We start from the raw sequence: 21,530 nt of genomic DNA on the forward strand, positions 1-21,530 counted from the left end.
TTTTTCTTAAATACGCCCCTTTAACATTTTATATAATAATGATTTGGCGATGATGAACTCCTTTAGCTTTACTTTGTCTGGGAAGCACTTTATCTGCCATTCAATTTTAAATGATAGCTTTGCTGGATAGAATAATCTAGTTTGTAGGTCCTTGCTTTTCATCACTTTGAATACTTCTTGCCAGTCCCTTATAGCTTGCAAAGTTTCTTTTGAGAAATCAGCTGAGAGTCTTATAGGAACTCCTTTGTAGGTAACCATCTGCTTTTCTCTTTTTGCTTTTAAAATTATCCTTTTATCTTCAACCTTTGAGACTTTAGTTATCATATGTATTAGTGCAGTCCTCTTTAGGTCCAACTTGTTTGGGACTCTCTGTGCTTCCTGGGCTTGTATGTGTATTTCTTTCACCAAAATAGGGAAGTTTTCTTTCATTATTTTTTCAAATAAGTTTTCAATTTCTTGCTCTTTCTCTTCTCCTTCCAGCACCCCTATGATTTGAATGTTGGTATGTTTGAAGATGTCTCAGCAGCTCCTTAATCTATCCTAGTTTTTTGGATTCTTTTCTCTTCTTGCTGTTCTGATAGAATGTTTATTTCTTCCTTATGTTCTAAATAATTGATTCGATTCTCAGCTCTATCCATTCCACTGTTGTTTCCCTGTAAAGTTTTTTTTTTAAACTTCACTTAATGTAACGTTCGTTTCTGCCTGGATCTTTTTTTATCTTGTTGAAGTATCTAATGAGTTCCTTGAGCAACATGATAATCAGTGTTTTGAACTCTGCATCTGATAGTTTGCTCTTCTCCATTTTGTTTAGTTCTTTTCTTCTGGAGTTTTGTTCTATTCTTTCCTTTGGGCTATTTTTCTCTGTGTCCTCATTTTGGCAGCCCCCCTGTGTTTGTTTCTGTGTATTAGGTAGAGGTGCTTTGACTCCCTGTCTTAGTAGCGTGGCCTATTGTAGAAAAGTGCACTGGTAAGTTGGATGGGGCCGAGCCTTTGGTAATCACCAGGGTGGGGCAGCCTGTTTCGCTGCTCTGTGGCTCTGTGTGGGAGAGGGCTCAGAAGGGGAAAAATTCCACTCTTATTAGAATGTGCCCATGCTAATTTGGTCAAAAGCTTCCTGAATGCAGCTACAAAGGAGGACAAAGTTTTCCTTAACCATCTTAGAGTCGCTGTCTGGGTTTGAAAATTAAACTAAGGTGGATTAATAGGAGAAGAGCATACAAATTTATTAAATATATGTTTTACATGTGTTAAAAACAAAATTCAACTGAGTAAATTTGAATATATTATTAACAGGAGGCTTTTATAGGCAAAAGAGAAGAGGGACAAGGAAAGGGCAGATTACCTCATCTTTCTTTGGGAGAAGGAAGGGGTGTATCCTATTTCACTATTGCTGACCCAGAAACTCCCGATTAACTGGTTTAAGATTACATCCCTGGGAGATGCTGAAACTGTGATTAGGTTAGATACTATGTCTTGGATTGATGATGTGGGCTTAGCAGAAGTGACTCCATTTTGAGCCTGTCATCTCTGTTTTTTTAAACATGTGACATACGACCTTTCACAAGGAAGTGAAGACCTGAAGACACATATCTGAGTATTTTTATGCCAGGTTTCATGAAGAGTGAACATTTGTAGAGGAATATGATAGGCAAGGAGTATGAGAAAAGTATAGTAAACTAGGGGACATTTATCAAGGCCCTGTTTGTTATGATTTTTCTCATTTTCTCTTTGCTTTTAGAGATAAGAATGCTCCTTTACCCTGGGTATAGGCAGAACACTTCTCACATGAGGATATTATGCCCTGTTAGGGGAGAAGATTGGGAGGAAGGTTAGAGCAACCTTCCTGTTTCTGCTGTTTTCTCAAACTCATCCAGCTTAAAATATTCAATATTCCAAGGTGTCATATTTTGAGGAAGTTTGTCTTGATCCTGATTACAACCAAGAATCGTTGTTCCCCTTTTTATTAGAAAATAATTTTTTATTAAAAAGTAATCTTTATAATTTCTTCTAAAATAGAATTCCCACAGAAACTTTAGGTTTTATAGGATTTGAGGGGATAATTATGAACACTCATTGGGTAATTTTAAAAAAATGAGATAAAATTGACATATTTAAGTTTCTGATTGGCTGTTTTTGCTTCCTTATGTTCCAAATTGATGATTTGATTTTTCAGCTTCATCCGCTCTACTGTTGATTTCCTGTAAATTGTTCTTTATTTCAATTAGTGTATCCTTCATTTCTGACTGGATGTTTTTATGCTGTTGAGGTCCTCATCAAGTTCCTTGAGTATCCTTATAATGAGTGTTTTGGACTCTGTATCTAGTAGGTTGCTTGTCTCCATTTTGTTTAGTTTAGTTCTTTTTCTGGAGTTTTGTTCTATTCTTTCATTTGGATCATGTTTCTTTGTCTCCTGATTTTGGCAACCTCCCTGTGTTTGTTTCTATGTGTTAAGTATAGCTGCTAAGTTTCTGAGGCTTGGTAGGGTGGCCTAAAGTAGTAGGTGTCTTGTAGGGTCCAGTGACACAGACTTCCCTGTTAACCAGACTGGGTGCTTAAGATGTGCCCGCTGTGTGGGCTGTGTATACTCTCCTGTTGTAGTTGAGCCTTGATTGCTGTTGGCATATCCAAGGTCAGCCACCACCTGTGTTCTGTCCAGGGTCACACAGCATAAGCTACAAAGTAATCTGCAGATGGTTGCTACTTGTGCTGGGGTTGGAGGTGCCTAGTCAAGGCCAAGCTGTGAACCAGAGACAGCTGCTGCTTATGCCAGGGCTGGGACAATTTAGCGAGAGATACAGGGCTTGCTGAAACCAGATACTACTTGTTTGAGATAATTTAGGAAAATCTGAAGCAAGGGCCAAGACAAGCCATTTGTATGGAAAAGCCACGGGAAACAGCTTGGGTGCACCTGCAAGTTGGGTGGGGAAGGGCCTCAGGGTTCATCAATATGGGGCAAATAGTGTGATCCAGGTTGATGATGTCTCAGATATGGTGCCAGCCTGCTAGCTCTGTGGCTCTGTTAGGGCGAGGGCTCAGAAAAGGAACAATGGCCTCTGCCAGCACTTCTGTCTGGGGGAAAGCTGCCCCCCAGCTCTTGCCCTGATGCCAGACAGTTTGGTTTCTACCCATCTACCTTTGGTGTCTTTCAAGGTGCTGCCTCAGTACTGGAGCTCAAAGGGAGTAAGTGAGTCTGAGTAAGTCTGTGTGCTGGCTCTTTAGGAGGAACTGCCTGGGATTCCAGAAGTTTCTGTCTTCCACAGTCTCAATCACTGCTGGGTTTTATAGCCAGAAATTATGAAGACTTATCTTCCTGGCACTGGAACCTTGGGCTGGGGTCCTGGTGTGGGGCTGGAAACCCTCAATCCTGAGCTATCCCTCCTTATTTTTCTTCGACACACATGCATGTGGGACCAGCCTGTTCTATGTCTCCATCCATCCTACTAGTCTTGATGTGGTTTCTTCTTTAACTCCATTTGCTTGATTTCTGACAGTTCTGAATGATGGTTGTTCTACAGTTTAGTTGTAATTTTGGTGTGGGTGTGTGAAGAGGCGAGCTGTGTTCACTTATGCTGCCATCAAAGGAAAAGGACTTTGACTATCTATGGGTGGCAAATTGTGGGAAGCTAAATATATGGGGGAACTAAGATAAGACCTAATTAGTTAAGTTTGTTATGTAGATTCCTCTGGTGCCCTCTCTGGGCTGAGAAGAATCTAGAGCTGTCTCTGGTAATTAACCTCTCTCCTTCCTGGTAGAGAGGGGAGGAGGGTACACCTTATTTTTTTTTGTTCTACTCTTAGGAAAATAGTAATAATGAAGAGAACTTTTCTTGTATCTTCTTTTCAATTGCCTTCAGATCAAAATAATTCTTATGTGAAAGTGGCATATTTTGGGGTGGCATATTCTGCCACTGTTCACTGTGTTTTGTCACTCTAATTTGCAGGTTCCCAAGCTCTGAAGCTAAGAAGATAGAGAAAAAGTTTTTACTCCCTGACATACCTATTGCAATAGTTCTGAATGCAGTCTTATGATTTTAACATGTCAGAATAATATGTTCTTTAACAGAAAGGATTTTAAGGGTCTGTAAGTTAACTTCTTTTTCAGCTTCTTCATTTTCCTTAAAAAATTCTTCTATTATAAAAGCTTATTATGTCTGTTTATTATGCTACTGAGGACATTAGGGCAATTGCATTGGCCAGATCATTTTGTTGAATTAAGTTTTTGTGTTTTAAGCTGTTATTTTTGATACCTTTGCTTATAGCCTTTCCACCACTAACATGTAGAAAGATACTGATGTGTAGAAAGAATACTTTCTACCAATTTCCATTGCTTTTTTTCAGGTAACAACTATGCTTCAAGTTCCAAACAAATAGTATTTATTGAGAAATTAAGTGCAGGGTTACTTCTATGCTGGCCTTTTTGGGGCTTCAGTTTTATGCATTCATTCAAGGGTAAGTTTTCAGTAGCTGTTTGCCAGTCTTTGTGTTAGACATTGGATTAGAGTTGGGAATGAGACCAACATAGTCCCTGCCCTTTATAGTGCTTACAGTCTAGGCTCTAGGCAAATAAAAGCCTGTGCCTCTGTTCAGGCCAACTTTATGGGCAGGTGCTTTGTGTTGAGACACAAACATGAATAATGGCTTTCTTTGTTTTTTTTTTTTTCAGGAATTTCCTCTGTAGGGAAGACAGACCCAGGCCCACAAATAGATGATTTTCCATTTAAAAAATCTTTTTTTTTAAAAAAAGATTTCATCCATTTATTTTTGGGGAGAGGGGAAGGGAGGGAGAAAGAAAAGGAGAGAAACATCAATGTGTGGTTGCCTCTTGTGCACCCCCACATGCACTAGGGATCTGGCCTGCAACCCAGGCATGTGTCCTGACTAGGAATTGAACCAGTGACTCCTTGGTTTGCAGGCCAGTGCTCAACCCACTGAGCCACACCAGCCATGGCCTATTTCCTTACATGAAGGTAAAGTCTGAATTAAAAAAAGATATGTATAGAATTTTCAACCAGGGCTCCTAATGGAGGTGACATTCAAGATTGATAGGTTAAAAAAAAGAAATAAGAGGATATTCTGTAGGAAAAGTCATAAAGCCTTGGAAGAAGAAACAGAATGTTATATAGAGGGAACTACAGAGAATCCAATGCAGCCACTAAAATAAATCATGGAGTGGGGGGTTTCTAGAGATGGTAGTGAAAGCAGGTATAGCAGGGACAGGCTTAGGCTTTTGCTTCTAGCCACTGAAGTATTTAAGGGGACTCTGCTGGTTATCTGCTGTGTACTCCCCTATATCCACTTTCTTCTCTTTCTCTGCCTTGCTCTGTGCCCAAAAGCCTGAGCCCTCACAGACTTTACCACCTGGAAGGTCAGAGTTCTAGTTATCTATAACTGCATGACTAACCCCTAAAAACCTAGTAACATAAAGAAATCACAATCATTTATTACTATTATCTCTCACAGATCTGATCTGGGGTTTCAGTGGGCTCATGTAGGAATTCTCACTTGGGGGGTCTTTTATGTGGTTTCAGTCAGACAGATGACTGTTGCTGGAGTCATCTTGAAGGCTTCCTCACTCACTTGTCTGGTGGTTGTGCTGGCTGCTAACTGGAACCTCTGCAGGGGACTTTGCCAGTAAGCAGCCTACACATGGCCTTGCCAGATGGATTGGGCTTCTTCATACCATAGCTGTGTTCCAAGCACAAGCATCCTGAGAGATAGGAAGAGAGAGATAGAGATAGAGACAGAGATAGAGATAGAGAGAGAGAGAGAGAGAGAGAGAGAGAGAGAGAGAGAGCCAGGCAGAAACTGTATTGCTTATTATAACCTAGCCTTAGAAATTATGTAGCATTACTTCTACTACATTCTATTTGTTAGAGGTGAATCATTAAGGCCAACCCACATTTAAATGAAGGAGAATTAGATTCTACCCCCAATGAAAGGATTGTAAAAGAATTTGAAGATGTTTTAAAACCACTGTATCTTCTATTTTCTGCTTGACTTTGGACAATGCATGTGTGTATGGGATGGGGTGAGAAGAAGTGGGCACCAGCAGATCAGAGTGTGATTAGAGAGTTTGCAGGTATTTAAAAAAATAATTTAATATTTTATTTATTAAAATGTTCTATATTTAGATTAATATATATATAAAGATTATGATTATAAAATGCCACTATACAGTGCACTACTATATACTTTAGAAGACATTTTCCTCTTTACAACAAAATTTCCAGCTTCATTAATTTACAACCACAGCGAAGAGAGCTTACTGCTTAAAAAGAACTGTAACAGTGTCCTTTCTCACATGCACCTTACTTTAGATTAAAATATATATTTTCACTCTAACTCTAACAACCTTTTACACACCTGCAATTGCTAGGAATGTTTTTTTACTCCAATATAGTTAATAAAAATTTGTTTCAAAAATATAAACTATAGCAAGATACAAAATGAATATCCAGAAATCAGTGGCATTTTTATATGGCAAAAATGAACTAACACAAAGGGAAATTAAGAAAACAATCCCAATTACAATTGCTTCAAAAAGAATAAGGCTTATACCTAGGATAAGGCTAACCAGGGATGTAAACGACCTGTACTCAGAAATTTATAAGACACTGAAGAAAGAAATTGAAGAAGATACAAATAAGTGGAAGCACATGCCATGTTCATGGATAGGAAGAATTAACATCATTAAAATGTCCACTATACCCAAAGCAATCTTTAGATTTAATGCAATTCCTATCAAGATTCCAATGACATATTTCACAGAACTAGAACAAATATTTCAAAAATTTATATGGCACCACAAAAAGGCCTGGCATAGCAAGAGCAATCCTAAGAAATAAGAAAGTTGGAGGAATCATGCTACCTAATATCAAAATATATTGTATGGCCATAGCAATCAAAACAACATGGTACTGGCATAAAAACAGATACATAGATCAATGCAACAGAATAGAGAGCCCAGAAATAAACCCACATCTTTATAGTCAATTAATATTTGACAGAGGAAGCAAGCACATACAATGGGCTAAAGATAGTTTATTCAATAAATGGTGTTGGGAAAATTGGACAGATATGTGCAGAAAAATGAAACAAGACCACCTTCTTACACCACATAAAAGAATAAATTCAAAATGGATCAAAGACTTAAATGTTAGACCCCAAACCATAAAAATCCTAGAAGAAGACATAGACAGCAAAATCTTGGATATTGTTCATAGCAATGTTTTACTGGATACATCTCCCCAGGCAAGGGAAACAAAAGAAAAAATAAACAAATGGGACTACATCAAACTAAAACATTTTTGGACAGCAAAGGAAATCATCAACAAAATAAAAAGACAACCCACAGAATGAGAGAACATATTCACCAATAGATCTGATAAATGGTTAATATCCAAAATTTATAAAGAACTTACAAAGCTCAACACCCAAAAAACAAACAACCCAATTAAAAAATGGGTAAAGGATCTGATTAGACACTTCTCTACAGAGGACATACAGAATGTCAATAGACATATGGAAAGATGCTCAACATCACTAATCATCAGAGAAATGCAAATTAAAACCACAATGAGATAACATCTTGCACCTGTCAGAATGGCTACCATCAATAAATCAACAAACAGGTGCTGGTGAGGATGTGGTGAAAGGGGAACCCTTTTGCACTGTTGGTGGGAGTGCACATTAGTGCAGACACTGTGGAAAGCAGTATGGAGATACCTCAAAAAATTAAAAATGGATTTGCCTTTTGACCCAGCAATCCCACTTCTGGGAATATATCCGAAGAAACCCAAAACACTAATTAGACAGAATGTACTGTATTTTTTGGACTATAAGATGCAATTTCCGCCTGCTCCAAATTTGGGAGGAATAATGGTTGTTAATGCTGCTGTTGAGTTCTATTTACATTTACATTGGTGAAATATTATGTTATTGAATATTTAACCACACTTTTTGCTTCAAAAATTTTTTTTCCTATTTTCCTCCTCTAAAACCTAGGTGCATCTTATGGTCTGACAAATACAGGTAAGCACCTCTATGTTCATTGCAGCATTATTTACAATTGCTAAGATATGGGAGCAGCCCAAGTGTCCATCACTAGATGAGTGGATAAAATGACTATGGGACTTTTACAGAATGGAATACTACTCGGTCATCAAAAGAACAAAAATTTACCTTTACAATAGTATGAATGGACCTGGAGAACAGATGCTAAGTGAAATAAGCCAGCCAGAGAAAGAGAAATATCATATGATTTCACTCATATGTGGAATCTAATGAACAAATTGAACTAACAACCAAAATAGAGACAGACTCATAGATAGAGAGCAGGCTGACAGCTAATGGGGTGGGGGAGGTTAGGGGTTGGGTGGATTGAGAAAAAAGGAAAAAGGACTCACGGGCATGGACAACAGTGTGGTGATTGCTGGAGGGAGGGGGTATAAGAGGACTAAATGGTAATGGAAAAAATACAATAAAGATAAAAATTAAAAATAAATAAATATATAGATATATAAAATAATATTTTTTAAAATAAAAGGAATTGCAGATGAAAAAATATACAAAATAATTTAAGCATTAAGTTGGATAAAAATCTTAACAATGAGATGCTAAAATTAATTACTACTTAAAAGAATTATCCCAATATCCAAATCATCATGACACTCAACCTTAAGGAAGTAAGGTGACATGCATTACGTGAGAGTTTGCAGGTATTATATTTTCACCCTCACTCTCTCCCTGCCTGGCTGTAGGTCCATCGTGACTATGATTCTTTACCTACAGCCAAAGCTTCTGTCTGCTGGTCTTTATTCTACTTCTCCAGTTCTTACACATTGTGCTTGGATGATTTGTGTACCAAGGTTTAACTCTGAGGTATTTATATGTCTGTGTTCAGGGTGTGAGTTCCCTAAATTACTTGAGGATGTGAGTCCCAAGGTTTGAGTCTTAGTTAACTGGGCGGTCTCAATTCATGATGTGTGCTAAGTGAATTTTTGAGTATCTGACCCTAGTTTTTTGGTACCTGGTGTTGGGTGATTAGGGCAGAGGACTGGTGGTCTGGAGTGTGACAGCCTGATAGAGGAGGTGGTTGGGGTGTGGGCTCTGAGTTGGTTTGTATTTGAAAAGCACTCCCTTGGGCGAGTTGCTTACTATTTCTAGGGCTTGGCTAACCCTAGGAGGGAAAGTCTCTCCAGGGACAGCAAGGTCCCCACTGACAGAGTATCAGAATACAAAAAATAAAAGATAATACAACATCTCTGAAATCATGGAAGGTATGTATTTCAATGTCTGAGTTTGAAGTATTTGGAGTCTCGTTACTGGTATGAGGTGTCAGTGTATTGATGGTCTGTGTCCTGTGGTTTTAGTCTGAGGTATTTGCAGTCTGTGTTCAGGGTTTAAGATACCTGAACTCTTTGAGGATCTGTGACCCAAAGTTTGGATGTTGGATATTTTGGGGGTCTTTGTTTAGAATGTGAGATCTCTCTCTGACCTTTTTGAGGGTCTGTGTCCCAAGTATTGAGTTTGAGGTGTTTGAAAGTCCATGTTCTTGGTCTGAGGTCTATGAACTTTTTATTGTTTTGAGTCTGAAATATTTCAGGTTCTTCATTCAGTGTATAAAGTTTCTGAACTCTCTGGGGGTGTTTGTCCTCAAGAATGAGTGATGTATTTGGGATCTGAGTTCAGGGTTTGTGGATCCCAAATGCTTTGGTGATCTTTGTTCCAAGGCTTGAGTTTGAGGTACCTGGGGGATCTATGTTCAATGTGTTAGATCTCTGAGCTCATTCAGGGTCTGTGTTCCAAGGTTTGAGTCTGAGGTATTTGTAGGGTTCTTATTCAAGATGCGAAATCTCTGAAATCTTTGAGAGTCTCTTTTTCTAAGTTTATGTCTGAGGTAATCTGTGGTCTGTGTTCAGTGTGCAAGGTCTCTGAATTTTTCAGAGTCTATTCCAAAATCTATTCTGAGGTATTTTGGTGTCCATATTCAGAGTGTGTGTCTCTAAACTCTTTGAGGGCCTATGTACTAAAATTTGGGACTTACATATTCATGCTACTCTGGTCCAGGTATGAATCCTTGAACTCCTCAGTGTGCTTTTCAAGATTTGAGTCAGGTGTTTGAGAGGTCTGTGGTCAAGGTGTGACATTCTGAAAATGTTTGAGGGTCTGTTTTCCAAGAGTTGAATCTTGGGTTTTTGTGGTCTGTGTTCAGGGTGTGAGGTCCCTGAACTTTTGATGTCTGTGTACCAAGTTTTAAGTCTTAAGTATTTAGTGTGCTCTGGTTAGGGTGTGAATTCTCTGATCTCAATGGAATTCTATGCCCCAAGGTTTAAGTTTGAGCCAATTGGGGGTCCCTGACCAGGGTATGAAGTCTCTGAACTTTTTAAAAAAAGATTTTATTTATTTATTTTTAGAGAAGGAAGGGAGGGAGAAAGAGAGACAGAGAGAGAAACATCAATGTGCAGTTGCTGGGGGTCATGGCCTGCAACCCAGGCATGTACCCTGACTGGGAATCGAACCTGTGACACTTTGGTTTGTAGCCCATGCTCAATCCACTGAGCTATGTCAGTCAGGGCCTTGAAGTCTCTGAACTTTTAGAGGATCTGTTTCCCTAAGGACTGAGACTGAAGTATTTGGTGAGTCCATATTTAGGATATGAGATCTCTGAAATCACTCATGAGTCTGTGTTCCAGTGTTTGAATATACAGTGTTTGGAAGTCCATGTTTAAGGTGTTAGACCTCTGAACTTTTAGAAGTTCTAGTTCCCAAGTTGAGTTTGAATTATTTGAGCCCTGAGTTCTGAATGTGAGGTCTTTGATCTCTTTCATTGTCTTTTTAAAAAAATTTTTTAAACAGATTTTGGGATCTGTGTTCAAGGTTTGAGATCTTTGAACTCTTTGAGGGTATGTATAATAAAGTCTTAGTCTGAGGTACTTGGAGGTTGTTTCTCAGAATTTTACTCTGAGATATTTAGGTGTCTGTGTTCAGGATGTGAAGTCTGTAAATTCTTTGAGTGTCTGTGTCCTCAAGTTTGAGTATTAGGTAGATGAAGGTCTGCCTTCTTGATACGAGGTCTGAACTATTTAAGTGTATGCCCCAAGGTTTGAATTTGGTGTATTTGGAGTTCTGTTTTCAGGGCACGATGTCTCTGAACTCTTTTATGATTTGTCCTAATGTTTAAGGTGAGGTATTTGTGTATTTTTGTTGAGGATGTGAGATCTTTGAACTCTTTGAAGGCCTGTGTCTAGTAAAGGTCTATAAAATTAGAACAAATCTAAAGAGGACAGAATAATGTCCTGAGGGCTCTCCTATCTGTCTCACATATTTCTGTCTTGAATTATGAAAAACACCTGCCAAAAATAGGAAGTCACACCCACTGGAGCAGCACAGACCCACTCTGAAGCACCGAATGCCACCCCATGGTGCAGTCTTAGGGTTCAATCCATGTGACAGGTTGTTCTGAGACCTTAAACTACTACTTAACAGTGGAATCTCTGACATTTTGGGGAGGTTAACTTAGGATTGGGTCCCAGATGACCAAGAAGCCATCTGAACTCTTCTCCTTAGCAGATTGTGGACTAATGATTCCTGGGGGCACATCCCAAACTGAATCACTTGAAAAAGCACACATAACACCTTAGCTGAAGCCAAAATCTAATGTTACATGGAAATATCAAATGAATGCCGAGTCTACTCCTGATAGCCCAAGTGCTTGGCATGCAGGGGAAAAGAGCCCTTATGTACCACTATTACATCTTATGTGACCTTGCATAAGATAATTTATGCCTCTGAGCCCCAATGTCTTTTGTACCTGTAAAACAGGCACTGTTATAGCTATCAGGCAGGTTTATTGAGAAAATGTGGAGATGGCTTATTCACACAAATGGAGGTCCCCAGGACAGTGCCTGGGCCAGAGCAGGGCAGTGCTAAATGTCATTATTATGAATAAATTATTATAACCCATGCCACTAGGCACTACTGTGTCCCTGGATGCCATGAAAATGTGGCAATCACTTGGTCAGCAGTTTGCATCCTGATATTTCCTCTGGTGGCACTCATCTTCTAGAACATCACACCAAACTTGACCATGTAATAACCAGTCACTTCCAAGATTAGCTATCATCATTTCAGCAATAACTCCCATAGTCAGGACACTGTGCATATATTGTTTCTAATTACCACAATAGTAAAATAATGTCGGGATGCAAGTTCCATGTAGAGATTTGGAATGTGAGCTCAGAGAGGCTAAGTAACTTGCTCCAGGTTACATAGATCATAAAGGACAGCTATAAGTAGGAGTGCTGCATCAGAACTCTAGTATATCCATAGTAGATGCCATCTCAGGAGGGAAAACAAAAGAGGATCCAGGAATAAGTTAATATGTTTCAGCTAGTATGTGGAACCCCATCTTCAGAGATAACCAAGAGTGGATGAATCGAGACCAGTGAGAAAAAAGTACAATGTCAATAGAACTTAGTGCACTTATTTTTCTTTTGCTTCTTTCAAGATTTTCTCTTTGGCTTTGGCTGTGAAAATTTTTACTATGACAGGTCTCGACATGGATTTCTTCATGTTTATCCTATTTGCAGTTTCTTGAGTTTTTGGATATGTAGATTAATTATTTGTATCATATTTAGAAAAGTTTCAGTGGTTACTTCTTCAAATAATTTTTCTATTAATATCTCCCTCTCCTCTCCTTCTGGTACTCCCATTATGTATATGTTGGTATACTTCATTATGACCCATAGGCCATAATGAGACTCTGCTCATGTTTCTGCATTCTTTTATCCTTTCTGCTTTTCAGATTGTATAATCTTGAATGATTCTTTTTTTTCTGCCAGTTCAGATCTACTGTTGAGCCCCTTTAGCGATTTTTAAGCTTTAGTTATTGTACATTTCAACTCCAGGATTTCCATTTAATTATTTTTTATAGTTTCTATGTCATTATTTATGTCCTCTGTTTGATGAATTGTTGTCATAAAAATTGACTTTAATTGTCTAAATATGAATTTCATTAACTTTTTGGACATATTTATAATAGGTACTTTGAAGTCTTTGCAAAATCCCACACCTGGGTCCCCTTAAGGTGGTTTCTGCTGCCTGTTTCTGTTTTTTTTTTTTTTTAACTGTACAAGAATTAGAGGGAGTCTGGGAAAGAGAATCCTGGCATTTCAGATACAATACTGGTGACATCATTGGTCTCACCAAATCTTGTAAGGTCAGGTATCCACAGACATAGGAAAGTGTTCAGACCTTTTTTATGGGGTCTTGTGCTTTGGGGAACAGAAGGAGGTAGGCACAGGTGCTCATGGAGCAGATGTCAGAGCCCCCATATTAGATTCCCAGGGGCAAGACTCAGAAGATGGTGGACAAGTAACTGAAAGCTGAGCCCATTTGCTTGTGCCCCCAGCATGGATTTTTGGCTGATCTTCCAACAAGTGACCTGAACAATCAATGGAAACTCAGTTGATATGATTTTTTGAAGCTAAGGAGTATAGAGGATGATTTGTATCATCTGGTAAGAAATTTTATAAGTTGAGGGGAAAATGCCCGGTGCAAGACACCTGCAAGCAGAGGAGAGAACAGACAGAAAATGCAACTTAGTGGCTCCCTCCCCTCTCAGAGTGGGACCCTAGTCCCACAGAGGGAAACTACTAACCCTAATTGGGAGAGACTTGGAAGGATATACAAAGTATGGGAGACTCAGACTACATACGCACAGTGAGCAGCACATCCATAGCTGCAGTGCCAACTGGGAGAGCTCCAGAGAGAAACTCTATTTCCTAAAATCGTTAGAGGCATTGGCAGGCTGTGGACAGCCCTGACTGAGAGAGACTTTGTAATTTTGGGGGAGGTGGAGTACTTGGAGAACTGGCCCAGGGTTTGGTGCTGCAATGTGGGGGGGGGGGCACATAGAGACTCTTTAAAAAGAGGAACTGAGGCAAGATTTGGCAGGGATCCTGTACATGTGCAATGGCTCTGCCAACAAAGAAACCAGAGTATAAGCACATTTCAGTCCCATTGAGTCCAACTGTGCAGGAAGAACAGAAAGTGTCACACTGAAGGGACTGTGGGTCTTGACCCAGCACAGCTGATGAGGAGGGGACTGTGCAGAGTGGAGAGTTTAGGCCTGAGTCTTTTGCGAGAGCAGCAAGTTTGGGGCTGGATGGCCAGAAGCTAACTGCCTGAGATTTGTGGCACTCAGGCCAGTCCCCTCACAGGCAGGTGTGTCCAACCCCCAACCTGTGGGATCTCAGGCTATGCAAATCAGTGAGGCAAGGCTCAGGAGCTCCCTGCTAAGCATATCCACAGGGGAAAGAAGGAGAAGCTCTGAAAGGGCCTTTTCTGAACTTCTATCAGACACTATGAGCTACATTGTTTCCTTGGGTCCTGACTCACTAACACCAGCAGGGCAGAGAGATTAGAGACAGGCAAAAAAAGGGGTGTTCAGGGCCTCACCCAGCCTCAGCTCTTATACAGAGGTGCATCAGCATTAAGTAGGATAGAGCTGCCCCTTTTACACATATTGGCCCCTCACAGGAAATGGTCAGCTAATTCACCAGAAACCATACATTATTGGAAATAATCTTGAACAGACCAAGACCTGTGGTGGGGGAGGTGGGGAAACACTCCCATTATCTTCCCTAAACTCTGAACACCCCCCAGAGTGACCCAGGGATTCCACCCTCATTGTACCAGAGGCCCACTCTGGAGGCAGGTGGAGGTGGTACTGGCAGTGCTCTCAGACAATAGATGAACCACTCCTGGGCATTATGCTGATGGAAAGCTGGCAGGGAAGACCAACAGCCTCCAGCCAAGCCTGAAGAAGACAGCCACAGACTGCGGATTGCTCATACTCTCCAACAGGCTGCCTATGGCTAGACTAGGACACCTTCTGACATCCCCAGGGGCGGATCCAGAAAGAGAAGACAGTGGGAAACACTGGATTCTGCTGAGATGAATTCCACTACAGTCTTCTTCATTATTTGTCTGATTTTTTCTCCTGCATAGCTTAAAAAAAGATTTTATCTTTTTATTTTTAGAGAGAGGGGAAGGGAAGGAGAAACAGAGGGAAAGAAACATCAATGTGTGGTTACCTCTCATGTGCTCCCCAGTGGGGACCCTGCCAGCAACCCAGGCATGAGCCCTAGACTGGGAATCTAACCGGTGGCTCCCTGGCTCACAGGCCCCTGCCCAATCCACTGAGCCACACCAGCCAGGGCTCCTTCATAGCTTAAACACTTTCTTTTCCTTTTCTTCAAGTTTGTTCTTATTATTTCATTATTTTAAATTTTAGTTTACTTTAAATCTCATATTTTACTCCTTCTTTCTCTTACTCCATTTTGTCTTCTTCCTTCATCTTCTTATTTTTTTAAAAAATTATTTATCTATTTTCAGAGAGGGGAAGGGAGGGAGAAAGAGGAGAGAAACATTAATGTGTGCTTTTTTAAAAAAATTTATTTTAATCATAGTTCAAGTACAGTTTTCTCCCCCCTACTCCCATTCCAGCTCACCCACCCAACCCTCCCCCCTTCCCCCCCATTACCCCGCACCCCTAGTTTTGTCCATGTGTCCTCCAAATTTGTTCCTGTAAACCCTACCATCCCCCCCTGAAATTCCCTCTTCTCTCCCCTCTGGTCACTGTCAGACTATCCCCTATTTCAGTGTCTTTGGTTATATTTTGCTAGTTTTTTTGTTTTGTTGTTTAGATTCCTGTTAAAGGTGATATCATGTGGTATTTGTCATTCACTGCCTGGCTTGTTTTGCTTAGCATAATGCTTTCCAGCTCCATCCATGCTGTTGCAAAGGGTAGGAGCTCCTTCTTTCTTTCTGCTGCATAGAATTCCATTGTGTAAATGTACCATAGTTTTTTGATCCATTCATTTACTGATGGGCATCTAGGTTGCTTCCAGCACCTAGCTATTACAAATTGTGCTGCTATGAACATCGGGGTGCAAATGTTCTTTTGTATTGGTGTTTCAGTGTTCTTAGGATATAGTCCCAGCAGTGGAATTGCCGGGTCAAAAGACAGATCCATTTTTAGTTTTCTGAGGACGTTTCATACTGCTTTCCATAGTGGTTGTACCAGTCTGCAGTCCCACCAACAGTACACTAGGGACCCCCTTTCTCCACAGCCTCTCCAACACTTGTTGTTTGTTGCTTTGTTTATGATGGCCATTCTGACTGGTGTGAAGTGGTATCTCATTGTGGTTTTAATCTGCATCTCTCTGATGGCTAGCGATATTGAACATCGTTTCATGTGTCTTTGGATTTTCTGTATGTCCTCCTTGGAGAAGTGTCTGTTCAAGTCCTTTGCCCATTTTTAATTGGGTTACTTGTCTTCTTAGAGTGGAGTCGTGTAAGTTCTTTATATATTTTGGAGATTAAACCCTTGTCTGAGGTATCATTGGCAAATATGTTTCCCCATACATAGAGAACAGTTGGTTCTCTTTTTATTTTGATACTGTTTTCTTTAGCTGTGCAAAAGCTTTTAATTTTGATGAGGTCCCATTTGTTTATTCTTTCCTTCATGTCCCTTGCTCTAGGGGACAAGTCAGTAAAAAAGTTTCTGCGTGAAATATCTGAGATTTTCCTACCTACGTTCTCTTCTAGGACTTTAATGGTGTCACGTTTTATATTTAAGTCTTTTATCCACCTTGAATCTATTTTTGTATAAGGTGTAAGTTGGTGCTCGAGTTTCTTTTTTTTGCACGTAGCTGTCCAGTTCTCCCAACACCATTTGTTGAAGAGGCTATTTTTATTCCATTTTATGTTGCTGCTTCCTTTGTCAAATATTAATTGACTGTAGAGGCTTGGGTTTATATCTGGGCTCTCTGTTCTGTTCCATTGGTCCATGTGCCTGTTTTTATGCCAGTACCAGGCAGTTTTGATTACAGGGGCCTTGTAGTATAGTTTAGTGTCAGGTATTGTGATCCCTCCTACTTTACTCTTCTTTCTCAAAATTGCAGCAGCTATTTGGGGTCGTTTATGGTTCCATATATATTGTTGAAGTGTTTGTTCTATGTCTGTGAAATATGCCATTGGTACTTTCATAGGTATTGCATTGAATGTGTAAATTGCTTTTGGTAGTATGGACATTTTGATGATATTAATTTTTCCAATCCATGAACACGGTATATGTTTCCATTTGTTTGTGTCTTCCTTGATTTCTCTCCTCAGTGTTATGTAGCTTTCTGAATACAGGTCTTTTACCTCTTTGGTTAGGTTTATTCCTAGGTATTTTATTTTTCTTTTTGCTATTTCAAATAGCAAAAAGGATTTTTTTCTTGATTTCTGCTTCTGCTGTTTCATTGTTGGTGTACAGAAATGCCTTTGATTTCCGGATATTGACTTTGTATCCCTCTGTTTTGCCAAATCCATTTATTAGGTCAAGCAGTTTTTTGGTGGAGTCTATAGGATTTAATATGTACACTATCATGTCATCTGCAAACAGTGACAGTTTTGTTTCCTCCATTCCGATTTGGATTCCTTTTATTTCTTTTTCTTGTCTGATTGCTGTGGCTAGAACTTCCAGTACTATATTGAATAGAAGTGGTGAAAGTGGACATCCTTGTCTTGTTCCTGTTCTTAGTGGAAAAGATTTTAATTTTTGCCCATTGAGTATCATGTTGGCTGTAGTTCTCTCATATATGACCTTTATTATGTTGAGGAATGCTCCCTCTATTCCCACTTTACTGAGTGTTTTTATCATAAATGGGTGCTGTACCTTATCAAATCCTTTTTCTGCATCTATTGATATGATCATGTGGTTTTTGTCTTTGCTTTTGTTTATGTGATGTATTACATTTACTGATTTGCGAATATTGTACCATCCTTGCATCCCTGGAATGAATCCCACTTGGTCATGGTGTATGATCTTCTTAATGTACTGTTGGATGCGGTTTGCCAGTATCTTGTTGAGGAATTTATCGTCAATGTTCATCAGCGATATTGGCCTGTAGTTTTCTTTCTTTGTTGTGTCTTTATCTGGTTTTGGAATTAAGATGATGTTGGCCTCATAAAAAGAGTTTGGGAGTCTTCCATCTTTTTGGATTTTTTGAAATAGTCTGTGAAGGATAGGTGTTAGTTCTTCCTTAAGTGCTTTGTAGAATTCTCCTGTGAAACCATCTGGCCCAGGGCTTTTGTGTGTTGGGAGTTTTTTGATTACTGCTTCAATTTCTTTTGCTGTTATTGGTTTGTTCAGGCTTTCGGCTTCCATTTTATTGAGTTTTAGAAGATTATATTTTTCTAGAAATTTGTCCATTTCACCTAGGTTTTCAAATTTCTTGGCATACAGTTCTTTGTAGTAATTTCTTACAATCCTTTGTATTTCTGTGGTATCTGTTGTAATTTCTCCTCTTACATTTCTGATTGTGTTTATTTGGGTTTTCTCTCTTTTTTTCTTGATGAGTCTGCTTAAAGGCTTGTCGATTTTGTTTATCTTTTCAAAGAACCAACTCTTGGATTCATTGATCTTTAGAATTGTGCTTTCAGTCTCTATGTCATTTAATTGTGCTCTGATCTTGGTTATTCCCTTCCTTCTGCTTGCCCTGGGCTATCTTTGTTGTTGTTCCTCGAGTTCTTGTAGATGTAGGGTTAGGTTGTTTGTTTGAAATGTTTCTAACTTTTTTAGGTGGGCCTGTATCGCTATGAACTTCCCTCTCAGGACTGCCTTGGTTGTGTCCCATAAGTTTTGGGTTGTTGTGAGTTCATTTTCATTTGTTTCCAAAAACCGTTTCATTTCTTCCCTAATATCATTCTTTACCCATTCATTGTTGAATAGCATGCTGTTTAATCTCCATGAATTTGAGTGTTTAGAGTTTTTTTCCTTGGGGTTGGTTTCTACTTTCAGTCCCTTGTGATCCGAGAAATTGCTTGGTATGATTTAAATTTTTTTGAAATTGTTGAGGCTTGTTTTGTGTCCTATCATGTGGTCAATCTTTGAAAATGTTCCATGTACATTTGAAAAAAATGTGTATTTAGCTTCTTTGGGATGGAGGGTTCTGTAAATATCAGTAAAGCCCATTTCGTCTAGGGTATTGTTCAATACCACAATATCTTTGTTGATATTTTGTTTGGAAGATCTGTCCATTTTTGATAGAGGGGTGTTAAAATGCCCCACTATAATTGTGTTGCTGTCCATATATTTTTTGAAGTCCTCTAAGATTTTCTTTATGTATTTGGGTGCTCCTATGTTGGGTGCATATATATTTACAATATTTATGTCTTCTTGGTGAATTCTTCCCTTGAGTATTATGAAATGACCTTCTGGGTCTCTCTTTATCGTCCTTCTTTGGAAGTCTATTTTGTCAGATATGAGTATTGCTACCCGGGCTTTTTTTTTCCTGTCCATTTGCTTGGAAAATTTGTTTCCAGCCCTTCACTTTCAACCTGTGCAGGTCTTTTATCCTGAGGTGGTCTCTTGTAGACAGCATATCTGTGGGTCATGTTTTCTTATCCAATCAGCTATTCTATGTCTTTTGATTGGAGCATTTAATCCATTTACGTTTAAGGTTATTATTGATAGGTACTTATTCATTGCCTCTTGTGTGCATGTGATCCTCTCTCACTCTCTGTTTTCCTTTCTTTCCTTAAAGCAGTCCCTTTAGCATCTCTTGCAGAGCTGGTTTAGTGGAGGTGTATTCTTTTAGACTTCTTTTGTCTGAGAAGCTTCTTATTTGGCCTTCTATCTTGATTGAGAGCCTTGCTGGGTAAAGTAGTCATGGTTGCAGGCCTCTGGTTCTCATTACTTGGATTATTTCTTGCCATTCTCTTCTCGCTTGGAGTGTTTCCATTGAGAAGTCAGCTGCTAGCCTTATTGGGGCTTCCTTGTATGTTACTCCCTGTTTCTCCCTTGCTGCCTTTAAGATTCTCTCTTTGTCTTGAAATTTTTCCATTTTAATTATGATGTGTCTTGAGGTGGGCCTCTTTGGGTTCCTCTTGATTGGGACTCTCTCTGTGTTTCCTGGATTTGTGTGACTTTTTCTCTCATCAAATCAGGGAAGTTTTCCATCATTACTTTTTCAACTAGGTTTTCTATCCCTTGTTCTTCTTCTTCTCCTTCTGGTATCCCTATTATACGGATATTATTACGTCTCATATTGTCTTGCATTTCCCTTAATCCCTCTTCATTTTTTCTGAGCCTCTTTTCCTTTTCTTGCTCTTTCTGGGTGTTTTCTTCTACTTTGTCCTCTAGCTCGCTGATCCAATCTTCTGCTTCATCGATCCTGCTTTTCATTCCTTGTACTGTGTTCTTCAGTTCAGAAATTGTATTCTTCATTTCCTCTTGGCCCTTGTTGAGAGTTTCTATTTCCTTTTTTATGCTGATGTAGTTTTCATTGAGTTCATTGTAGCTTCCCTGTAGTTTCTCGTAGCTCATTGTGAGCTCATTAAGCTTCCTGACAATCACTGCTTTGAACTCAATATCTGATAGTTGAATTGCCTCTATTTCATTTAGCATTCTTTCTGAGGCTTCCTCCTTTCCTTTCATTTGGGCATTATTTCTTTGTCTTCCCATTGTTTGTGAGACTCTTCTTGTTTGCCTCAGCTTCTTATATTGATCTGTTCTGGCTCCCTGGGTTTATGTTGTGAACTTCTTTAGTAGAATAGCAGTGAGTTTCAGTGGTGCTGTTTCCTTGATCTCCCAAGCTCACTGGTCTTGGGCTGTCGTTTAAGTTGGCTTTGTGTTTGCCTTTGGGTTTTGGTTGTTGTTGAGTCCTTCTTTGGTGGTTCCTTCCCACCAGCTGGTTAAATGAGGGTCACTCTGTCCACCACCTTCTGTATTTTGTTGTGCTGGTGAGGGCAGGTTGTGTTGAAGCTGGTTCTTCTGTGTGTACAAGGTTTAAAGAAATCTTGTTCAGTTGTTTGTATTGGGTACTGTCTCTACTGTTTAGTTGTATTGCCATATAAGTCCTGGATTGAGGTTTGTGTGGTTACTACTCCCTCCTTCACCTTCTTCTGTTGTTATCTGGTAGTGGTTCCTTTGTTGTTGGGTTTCCTCTTCCAGTGGGTATCCTGGTGTTCACCTCCTCCACCTATTCTTTTTTGTCATCAGTTGGAGAGGGAAGGCAAAATGGTTTAAGACAGCAACAGAGAATTCTATGCTATTTACAGTAGTAGCAAGTAGGGAAGATGTAGGAGATCCTTTCACTATGTATAGTGTTAACTGTGGTCTTTCACCCAGCTAGCTGATTTTTAGAAAGGATGGAAAGAAGATAAGAGTCTTGTTTGGGGAGGAAGGATTGTGAGTTGGATCTATAAAGCAGGGAGGTTGTGGGCGGTCAGATTCTGGGGTAAGGTGAGAGTAAAGGATAGTAAATAGGTGTAGTGTGTGAGAGAATACAGTTAACCACCAGAGTAATAGAGTTCAGGAAACTTTGAAATGGGCTAAGATCTGGGGGGGGGGGGTGTTGTGAAGTAATTACAATTGCATGGAACAGCAGTTATTTACAATAATATTATGGCAACATTTATATGGCAGAGTCTATGAGATCTAGGTAACAGGAATAGGGAGTACAGAACATCGAGCA

Source organism: Phyllostomus discolor, chromosome X, assembly GCF_004126475.2.
Source record: "Phyllostomus discolor isolate MPI-MPIP mPhyDis1 chromosome X, mPhyDis1.pri.v3, whole genome shotgun sequence".
NCBI classification, from domain to species: Eukaryota; Metazoa; Chordata; class Mammalia; order Chiroptera; family Phyllostomidae; genus Phyllostomus; species Phyllostomus discolor.